Raw genomic sequence first — 11,195 nt, forward strand, 5'->3', positions numbered from 1 at the left:
CTCGGAGGTGCCGTACGTTCGGTGCTTGGATCGGTCGGATCGTGAAGACGTACGACTACATCAACCGCGTTGTGCTAACGCTTCCGCTTACGGTCTACGAGGGTACGTGGACAACACTCTCCCCTCTCGTTGCCATGCCATCACCATGATCTTGCGTGTGCATAGGAATTTTTTTGAAATTACTACGTTCCCCAACAGTGGCATCCGAGCCAGGTTTTATGCGTAGATGTCATATGCACGAGTAGAACACAAGTGAGTTGTGGGCGATACAAGTCATACTGCTTACCAGCATGTCATACTTTGGCTCAGCGGTATTGTGAGATGAAGCGGCCCGGACCAACATTACGCGTACGCTTACGCGAGACTGGTTTCACCGTTACGAGCACTCGTGCTTAAAGGTGATTGGCGGGTGTCTGTCTCTCACTTTAGCTGAACCGAGTGTGGCTACGCCCGGTCCTTGCGAAGGTTAAAACAGCACCAACTTGACGAACTATCGTTCTGGTTTTTATGCGTAGGTAAGAATGGTTCTTGCTAAAGCCCGTAGCAGCCACGTAAAATTTGCAACAACAAAGTAGAGGACGTCTAACTTGTTTTTGCAGGGCATGTTGTGATGTGATATGGTCAAGACGTGATGCTATATTTTATTGTATGAGATGATCATGTTTTGTAACTGAATTATCGGCAACTGGCAGGAGCCATATGGTTGTCGCTTTATTGTATGAAATGCAAACGCCCTGTAATTGCTTTACTTTATCTCTAAGCGGTAGCGATAGTCGTAGAAGCAATATATGGCGTAACGACAATGATGCTACGATGAAGATCAAGGTGTCGCGCTGGTGACGATGGTGATCACGACGGTGCTTCGAAGATGGAGATCACAAGCACAAGATGATGATGGCCATATCATATCACTTATATTGATTGCATGTGATGTTTATCCTTTATGCATCTTATCTTGCTTTGATTGACGGTAGCATTTTAAGATGATCTCTCACTAAATTATCAAGAAGTTTTCTCCCTGAGTATGCACCGTTGCGAAAGTTCTTCGTGCTGATACAGCACGTGATGATCGGGTGTGATAGGCTCTAGTTCAAATACAATGGGTGCAAAACAGTTGCACACGTGGAATACTCGGGTTAAACTTGACGAGCCTAGCATATACAGATATGGCCTCGGAACACGGAGACCGAAAGGTCGAGCGTGAATCATATAGTAGATATGATCAACATAGTAATGTTCACCATTGAAAACTACTCCATCTCACGTGATGATCGGACATGGTTTAGTTTATTTGGATCACGTGATCACTTAGATGACTAGAGAGATGTTTGTCTAAGTGGGAGTTCTTAAGTAATATGATTAACTGAACTTTAATTTATCATGAACTTAGTCCTGGTAGTATTTTGCAAATTATGTTATAGATCAATAGCTTGCGTTGTTGCTTTCATATGTTTATTTTGATATGTTCATGGAGAAAATTGTGTTGAAAAATGTTAGTAGCAATGATGCGGATTGGATCTGTGATCTGAGGTTTATCCTCATTGCTGCACAGAAGAATTATGTCCTTAATGCACCGCTAGGTGACAGACCTATTGCAGGAGCAGATGCAGACGTTATGAACGTTTGGCTAGCTCAATATGATGACTACTTGATAGTTTAGTGCACCATGCTTAACGGCTTAGAATCGGGACTTCAAAGACGTTTTGAACGTCATGGACCATATGAGATGTTCCAGGAATTGAAGTTAATATTTCAAGCAAATACCCGAGTTGAGAGATATGAAGTCTCCAACAAGTTCTATAGCTAAAAGATGGAGGAGAATCGCTCAACTAGTGAGCAAGTGCTCAGATTGTCTGGGTACTACAATCGCTTGAATCAAGTGGGAGTTAATCTTCCAGATAAGATAGTGATTGATAGAATTCTCTAGTCACCATCACCAAGTTAGTAGAACTTCGTGATGAACTATAGTATGCAAAGGATGACAAAAACGATTCCCGAGCTCTTCGTGATGTTGAAATCGACGAAGGTAGAAATCAAGAAAGAGCATCAAGTGTTGATGATTGACAAGACCACTAGTTTCATGAAAAGGGCAAAGGGAAAGAAAGGGAACTTCAAGTAGAATGACAAGCAAGTTGTCAGTCCCGCGAAGAAGCCCAAAGCTGGACCAAAGCCTGAAACTGAGTGATTATACTGCAAAGGAAATGGTCACTAGAAGCGGAAATGCCCTGAATATTTGGTGGATAAGAAGGATGGCAAAGTGAAAAAGGGTATATTTGATATACAGGTTATTGATGTGTGCCTTACTAGTGTTTATAGTAGCCCCTGAGTATTTGATACTTGTTTGTTTACTAAGATTAGTAACTCGAAACAGGAGTTACAGAATAAACAGAGACTAGTTGAAGGGGAAGTGACGATGAGTGTTGGAAGTAGTTCCAAGATTGATATGATCATCATCGCACACTCCCTATACTTTGGGGATTAGTGTTGAACCTAAATAAATGTTATTTGGTGTTTGCGTTGAGCTTGAATATGATTTGATCATGTTTATTGCAATACGATTATTCATTTAAAACCAGAGAATAATTGTTGTTCTGTTTACATGAATAAAACCTTCAATGGTCATACACCCAATGAAAATAGTTTGTTGGATCTCGATCGTAGTGATACACATATTCATAATATTGATACCAAAAGATGCAAAGTTAATAATGATAGTGCAACTTATTTGTGGCACTGCCGTTTGGGTCATATCGGTGTAAAGCGCATGAAGAAACTCCATAAAGATGGATTTTCGGAATCACTTGGTTATGAATCATTTGATGCTTGCAAACCGTGCCTTTTGGGCAAGATGACTAAAACTCCGTTCTCCGGAACAATGGAACAAGCTACTGACTTATTGGAAATAATACATACCGATGTATGCGATCCAATGAGTGTTGATGCTCGTGGCAAGTACCGTTATTTTCTGACCTTCACAAGATGATTTGAGCAGATATGGGTATATCTACTTAATGAAGCACAAGTCTGAAACATTTGAAAAGTTCAAAGAATTTCGGAGTGAAGTGGAGAATCATCGTAACAAGAAAAATAAAGTTTCTGCAATTTGATCGCGGAGACAAATATTTGAGTTATGAGTTTGGTCTTCAATTAAAACAATGTGGAATAGTTTCACAAACTCATGCCACCTGGAACACTACTACGATATGGTGTGTCCGAACGTCGTAACCGCACTTTATTGGATATGGTGCGATCTATGATGTCTCTTATCGGTTTTACCACTATCGCTTTGGGGTTGTGCATTAGAGACAGCTGCATTCACGTTTAATAGGGCACCATCTAAATCCGTTGAGACGAAACCGTATGAACTATGGTTTAGCAGTAAACCTAAGTTGTCGTTTCTTAAAGTTTGGAGTTGCGATGCTTGTATGAAAAAAGGTTTTCAACCTGATAAGCTTGAACCCAAATCGGAGAAGTGCGTCTTCATAGAATACCCAAAGGAAACTATTGGGTACTCCTTCTATCACAAATCCAAAGGCAAAAAATTCGTTGCTAAGAATGGATCCTTTCTAGAGAAGGAGTTTCTCTCGAAAGAAGTGAGTGGGAGGAAAGTAGAACTTGATGAGGTAACTGTACCTGCTCCCTTATTGGATAGTAGTTCATCACAGAAATCTGTTCCTGTGACTACTACACCAATTAGTGAGGAAGTTAATGATGATGATCATGAAACTTCAAATTAAGTTACTACAGAACCTCGTAGGTCTTCCAGAGTAAGATCCGCACCAGAGTGGTACGGTAATCCTGTTCCGGAAGTCATGTTACTAGACCATGATGAACCTACGAACTATGAGGAAGCGATGATGAGCCCAGATTCCGCAAAATGGCTAGAGGCCATGAAATCTGAGATGGGATCCATGTATGTAAACAAAGTATGGACTTTGGTTGACTTGCCCGATGATCGGCAAGCCATTGAGAATAAATGGATTTTTAAGAAGAAGACTGACGCTGATGGTAATATAACTGTCTATAAAGCTCGATTTGTTGCGAAAGGTTTTCGACAAGTTCAAGGGGTTGACTATGATGAGACTTTCTCACCCGTAGCGATGCTTAAGTCTGTCCGAATCATGTTAGCTATTGCTGCATTTCATAATTATGAAATTTGGCAAATGGATGTCAAAACTGCATTCTTGAATGGATTTCTGGAAGAAGAGTTGTATATGATGCGGCCAGAAAGTTTTTGTCAATCCTAAAGATGCTAACAAAGTGTGCAAGCTCCAGTAATCCATCAATGGACTGGTGTGAGCATCTCGGAGTTGGAATATACGCTTTGATGAGTTGATCAAAGCATATGGTTTTATACAGACTTTTGAAGAAGCCTGTATTTATAAGAAAGTGAGTGGGAGCTTTGTAGCATTTCTAATATTATATGTGGATGACATATTGTTAATTGGAAATGATATGGAAATTCTGGATAGCATGAAAGGATACTTGAATAAGAGTTTTTCAAAGCAAGACCTCGGTGAAGCTGCTTACACATTGAGCATCAAGATCTATATAGATAGATCAAGACGCTTGATAAGATTTTTCAATGAGTACATACCTTGATAAACTTTTGAAATAGTTCAAAATGGAATAGTCAAAGAAGGAGTTCTTGCCTGTGTTACAAGGTGTGAAGTTGAGTAAGACTCAAGACCCGACCATTGCAGAAAATAGAAAGGGAATGAAAAGTCATTCCCTATGCCTCAGTCATAGGTTCTATAAAGTATGCTATGTTGTGAACCAGACCTATTGTATACCTTGCTCTGTGTTTGGCAAAGGAATACAAATTTGATCTAATAAGTAGATCACTGGACATGGGTCAAGAATATCCTTAGTGAGGACTAAGGAGATGTTTCTCGATTATGGAGGTGATAAAAGAGCCCGTCGTAAAAGTTTCAACGATGCAAGCTTTTACACCAATCCAGATGACTCTAAGTCTCAATCTGGATACATATTGAAAGTGGGAGCAATTAGCTAGAGTAGCTCCGTGCAGAGCATTGTGGACATAGAATATTTGCGAAATACATACGGCTCTGAATATGACAGACCCGTTGACTAAGCTTCTCTCACGAGCAAAACATGATCATACCTTAGTACTCTTTTGGGTGTTAATCACATAGCGATGTGAACTATATTATTGACTCTAGTAAACCCTTTGGGTGTTGATCACATGATGATGTGAACTATGGGTATTAATCACATGCAGATTTGAATATTGGTGTTAAATCACATAGCGATGTGAACTAGATTATTGACTCTAGTGCAAGTGGGAGACTGAAGGAAATATGCCCTAGAGGCAATAATAAAGTTATTATTTATTTCCTTATTTCATAATAAATGTTTATTATTCATGCTAGAATTGTATTAACGGGAAACATGATACATGTGTGAATAGATAGACAAACATATAGTCACTAGTATGCCTCTACTTGACTAGCTCATTAATCAAAGATGGTTATGTTTCCTAACCATAGACATGTGTTTTCATTTGATTAATGAGATCATATCATTAGGAGAATGATGTGATTGACATGACCCATTCCGTTAGCCTAGCACTTGATCGTTTAGTATATTGCTATTGCTTTCTTCATGACTTATACATGTTCCTGTAACTATGAGAATTATGCAACTCCCGTTTACCGGATGAACACTTTGGGTGCTACCAAACGTCACAACGTAACTGGGTGATTATAAAGGAGTACTACAGGTGTCTCCAAAGGTACATGTTGGGTTGGCATATTTCGAGATTAGGTTTTGTCACTCCGATTGTCGGAGAGGTATCTCTGGGCCCTCTCGGTAATGCACATCACTATAAGCCTTGCAAGCAATGTAGCTAATGAGTTAGTTACGGAATGATGCATTACGTAACGAGTAAAGAGACTTGCCAGTAACGAGATTGAACTAGGTATTGGATACCGACGATCGAATCTCGGGCAAGTAACATACCGATGACAAAGGGAACAACGTATGTTGTTATGCGGTTTAACCGATAAAGATCTTCGTAGAATATGTAGGAGCCAATATGGGCATCCAGGTTCCGCTATTGGTTATTGACCAAGAATAGTTCTAGGTCATGTCTACATAGTTCTCGAACCCGTAGGGTCCGCACGCTTAAGGTTTTGATGACAGTTATATTATGAGTTTATGAGTTTTGATGTACCGAAGGAGTTCGGAGTCCCGGATGAGATCGGGGACATGACGAGGAGTCTCGAAATGGTCGAGACGTAAAGATCGATATATTGGACGACTATATTCGGAGTTCGGAAAGGTTCCGAGTGATTCGGGTATTTTTCGGAGTACCGGAGAGTTACGGGAATTCGCCGGGGAGTATATGGGCCTTATTGGGCCATACGGGAATAGAGGAGAGAGGCCAAAAGGAAGGAGGCGCGCAGCCCCCCTCTGGTCCGAATTGGACAAGGGGTGCGGCCCCCCTTTCCTTCCTCCTCTCCCCCTCTTTCCCCCCTTCTCCTACTCCAACAAGGAAGGAGGGAGTCCTACTCTCGGTGGGAGTAGGACTCCCCTTGGCGCGCCCCTTCTAGGCCGGCCGCCCCCTCCCCCCTTGCTCCTTTATATACAGGGGCAGGGGGGCACCTCTAGGCACGACAACACAAGTTGATCTACGGATCGTTCCTTAGCCGTGTGCGGTGCCCCCCTCCACCATATTCCACCTCGGTCATATCGTCACGGAGTTTAGGCGAAGCCCTGCGCCGGTAGAACATCATCATCATCACCACGCCGTCGTGCTGACGGAACTCATCCCCGAAGCTTTGCTGGATCGGAGCCCGGGGATCATCATCGAGCTGAACGTGTGCTGAACTCGGAGGTGCCATACATTCGGTGCTTGGATCGGTCGGATCGTGAAAACGTACGACTACATCAACCGCGTTGTGCTAACGCTTCCGCTTACGGTCTACGAGGGTACGTGGATAACACTCTCCCCTCTCGTTGCCATGCCATCACCATGATCTTGCGTGTGCGTAGGAATTTTTTTTGAAATTACTACGTTCCCCAACACTACCTTGCTGTTTTTATATTTTCAGATTACAAAAACCTAAATCTACCATCCATATTACACTTGCACCACCATCTCTTCGCTGAACTAGTGCACCTATATAATTTATCATTTGTATTGGGTGTGTTGGGGACACAAGAGACTCTTTGTTATTTGGTTGCTGGGTTGTTTGAGAGAGACCATCTTCATCCTACGCCTCCCATAGATTGATAAACTTTAGGTCATCCACTTGAGAGAAATTTGCTACTGTCTTACAAAACTCGGTTGGCTTCTGCCTCGAGACGACAGCGCTTCATCCCGAAAAACTTCTTTTGATTTTTTTCTAGGGGAAATGGCTTCATATAAGAGAATGTGGGCCTTGGAGGCTTGCTGGTGGCTCCACAAGCTCATAGGGCACGCCCCTTGAGCTTGTGGCTCGCTGGTGGATCCCTTCTAGAGATTTATCTTAATTCTTCTTTCGTAGTTGCCGATGCTTTCGAGAGGGGGTAATCATAAATGGGAGGCTTGTTCAAGTAAGAACAACACCCAAGCACCGGGTCACCCACATATAAAATTATCAAAGTATTAAACACGAATCAACTAAACACAATGAAAGTGACTAGACGATAATTCTCATATGTGCTCAAGAACGCTTTGCTTATTATAAGAGAACGTTTCGGCTTGTTCTTTGCTGTAAAAATGATTGGGCCACCTTGCTGCACTTTTGTTACTATTGCCACTTGTTACTTGTTACAAATTACTCTATTACAAAACTATATGTTACCACTATTTTCAGTACTTGCAGAAAATACTTTGCTAAAAATCACTTATCATTCCCTTTTGCTCCTTGTTGGATTTGACACTTGTACTTATCGAAAAACTACGATTGATCCCCTATACTTGTAGGTCATTAGTTAGCCACTCACCCTAAGTCCCATTTGTGGTAAAAAGTAGGAGCGCAGGCTATTCGATCTTTTCTGCATTTTTTCTTTTCTTTATTTCATTTTGTTTCTTTTCTTTTCATTCCTTTTTGCATTTTGTTTCTTCGTTTTTATTTTATATTTATATTTTGTTTCTTTTACAATTTTCTTTGTTTATTTTATGTTTGCATACATTTTCCTTATATGTGACAAATATTTTCTCTCTACACATTTAACATTTTTATTTTATACATAGATTGATTTTTTAATATATTTATGTTGAATATTTGGATTTTCTTTTCATTTTTGAATCTTTATTGCATTTCTTTCTTTGTTTTTTATATTCTGTTTTTCTTTAATTTGTTTCTACTTTCGGTTTTTCTTTGTTCTTTTGGTTATTATTCTTTATTTTTTTGTATATGTCAATAATATTTTTCTAATACATGTCTAACATTTTTCCAATATAAATTATAAGTTTTTGTAATCCATGGTCAACATTTTTTCTATACACAATTTTACTATTTTTCAAATACAAGATTAACATTTTTTAATATATGGTCACCATTTTTCTATACATTTCAACATTTTGATTAATAATTTCAAATGATATTGACATTTTTTGAATACATAGTCAACATTTATTTATAGAAATTAACTTTTTCCAAATGCTTGATTAAAATTTTCAAACACTTGTTCAACATTTTTTAAAATTCTTGATTAACATTTATATATATGTTATCAAATCTTTTCATCATTTTTTAATACATGGTCAACATTTTTTCTATACACATTTATTGATTTTCAAATGCTTTCTTTAAATTTTTTTAAATACTTGTTCAACATATTTCAATGCTTGATTAATTATATATATATAATAATCAACATATTTCTTTTATTTTTTCTATACACATTTAACATAACACAAATGCTTGTTAACATTTTTCAAATATTTTTTTAACTTTTTTTTATCAAAATGCTTGATTAACAGTTTTTATATACATGATGAAAATAATTTGTTATTTTTCCATATATGATTAACATTTTCTTCATAGACATTTAACATTCTTTTCCAAATGTTTGATTAACATTTTTGAAATATTTGTTCAACATTTTTTCAAATGCTTGATCAACATTTTCTCTACTCTTATAAAAAGCAGAGTTGATAATGATGATGTGCCTGCTATCCTGCAATATAGGCCGTCCGACTTATATCTGATGGATAGGAAGAAAACTATTACAATTTTGCAAAAAGATACCCACACCCCTCTTCACATTTGCAAATAAGGGCTTCTCTCGTTAATATTTTTCTCCCACAAGATAAACTACTCATACAAATGCATCTTGATGTTCTGTGCAACGCATGAGCATCTTGCTAGTTTAAATACATGATCAAATTGTTTCACGCAAATTTTATTTTTTTCTCTACATTTTTCGCATACATTTAAATTTTTGTGAATGCCCACTCAACATTTTTGAAATTTTTATGTAGATTGATTTTGTATTTTATTTATTTTGAATATTTGGAAGCGCAAACAAAAGAAAAACAAAGCAAAAAAGAGACATATTAGCGCCCCTGGCTGGCCCAACTCTCGCGAACCTTCAACGAGACTTCCGCTCATGTCGCGTAATGGGAGACATATTCGTTCCGTGGGAACGAGTGGGTGACCGGTCCGCGGGAGGCGGCGCCCCACGAACGTCTTAGCGCATTTAAAACAAATAAAGTAGGGAGAAAAATAGCGCAGGCGACATTCGAACCTCAAATCTCGTATTTCCTTCCAAGCGATGGTAGGCACTTAGAAAGAATGGAGTTCACGTCAATTTAGAAGGACACAAACTATTTGAAGGAAATACGTCGGCTTTCCACTTACTTTCCTTTTTTCAGTTTTTCTTCTTCTTTTCCACTAGTTTTTCATCGTTTCTTTCTCTGTTTTTTATTGGTTTTTTCTTTTTTCTTTGATGTTCTTCATTTTTATTTGTTTTACTTCTTTTTCTTGAGTTTTGTTTCTTTTTTTTTCTTGTTTTCATATATTTTTCCTTTGGGTTTTATCCATTGTTTCACTCTTTTCCAATACACATTATTGTTATATATCTAATACATTTTCCTAATATATGTTTAATATTATTTAAATACAAGTTTATTTTTTAATACATGGTCAACATCTTGTTTTATGCACATTTTTTCAATACCATATTAACATTTTCTGAATACAAGATGAATATTTTTTCTATACATATTTAACATTATGTTTTTCAAATGCTTAATTAAGATTTTTCAAATACAAGTTTAACATTTTCTAATACATGTTCAACATTTTTTCTATTCCCATTTAACATTTTTCAAATATAAGTTTAACATTTTTCTAATACAAGGTCAACATTTTTTCTATGCACATTTTGCATTTTTAAATACAAGTTTAATTTTTTAATACATGGTCAATATTTTTGCTATACACATTTAGCTTTTTTAAATACAAGTTCAATATTTTTTAAATAAATAGTCAACAATTTTTCAATACACATTTAGCATTTTCAAATACTAATTCAACATTTTCTGAATACATAGTCAAATTAAAACTTTTAAATACATTTTCAATATTTATTTATTCAAATTCTTGATTAACATTTTTATATACACAAACAATAAATTCATCATTATTAGTATATGATCAACAATTTTTCCGTACATGTTGAACATTTTTCAGATGCTTGATTGACATTTTCCAAATACTCTTTATTTTTCGTAATGCTTGATTAACATTTTTTAAAATACTTGTTCAACATTTTCTGAATGCTGATTAATATGTTTCAAATAATTGTTCAGCATTTTTTCAAATGTTTTTAGTAGATTGTCTTTTGTAATATATACATCTAGATTATTTTAAAGTATAAACGAAAGTACAAAATATAGCAAAAAACGAAAACTGAAAACGTAAAAAGAAAACAGAAAAAGACTCTGTGGCATCAGCGCTGGTGGGCTGGCCCATCTCGCTAGCCCCCTTCAGCGAGTCAGAACCTCGAAACTCGCTGAAGGCGAGATATAGTCTGGTTCCTATTCGGCGCCTTAAGCGCCCGTTACAGGCATTCCTGCTAACGGGCGCATACCCCCTTCTCACGTTGGGCCGGTCCATTTTCGACTTTTTTTTCTCGTTTCCAAACTCCAAAAAGTGTGCGAGAACCAGGTTTCGAAGCCACATCGTTGAGTTTATAGCATGGCGACCCAACCACTCGACCACTTCACTTGGTTTGAG

Source organism: Triticum aestivum, chromosome 6B (genome assembly GCF_018294505.1).
Source record: "Triticum aestivum cultivar Chinese Spring chromosome 6B, IWGSC CS RefSeq v2.1, whole genome shotgun sequence".
Lineage (NCBI taxonomy): Eukaryota > Viridiplantae > Streptophyta > Magnoliopsida > Poales > Poaceae > Triticum > Triticum aestivum.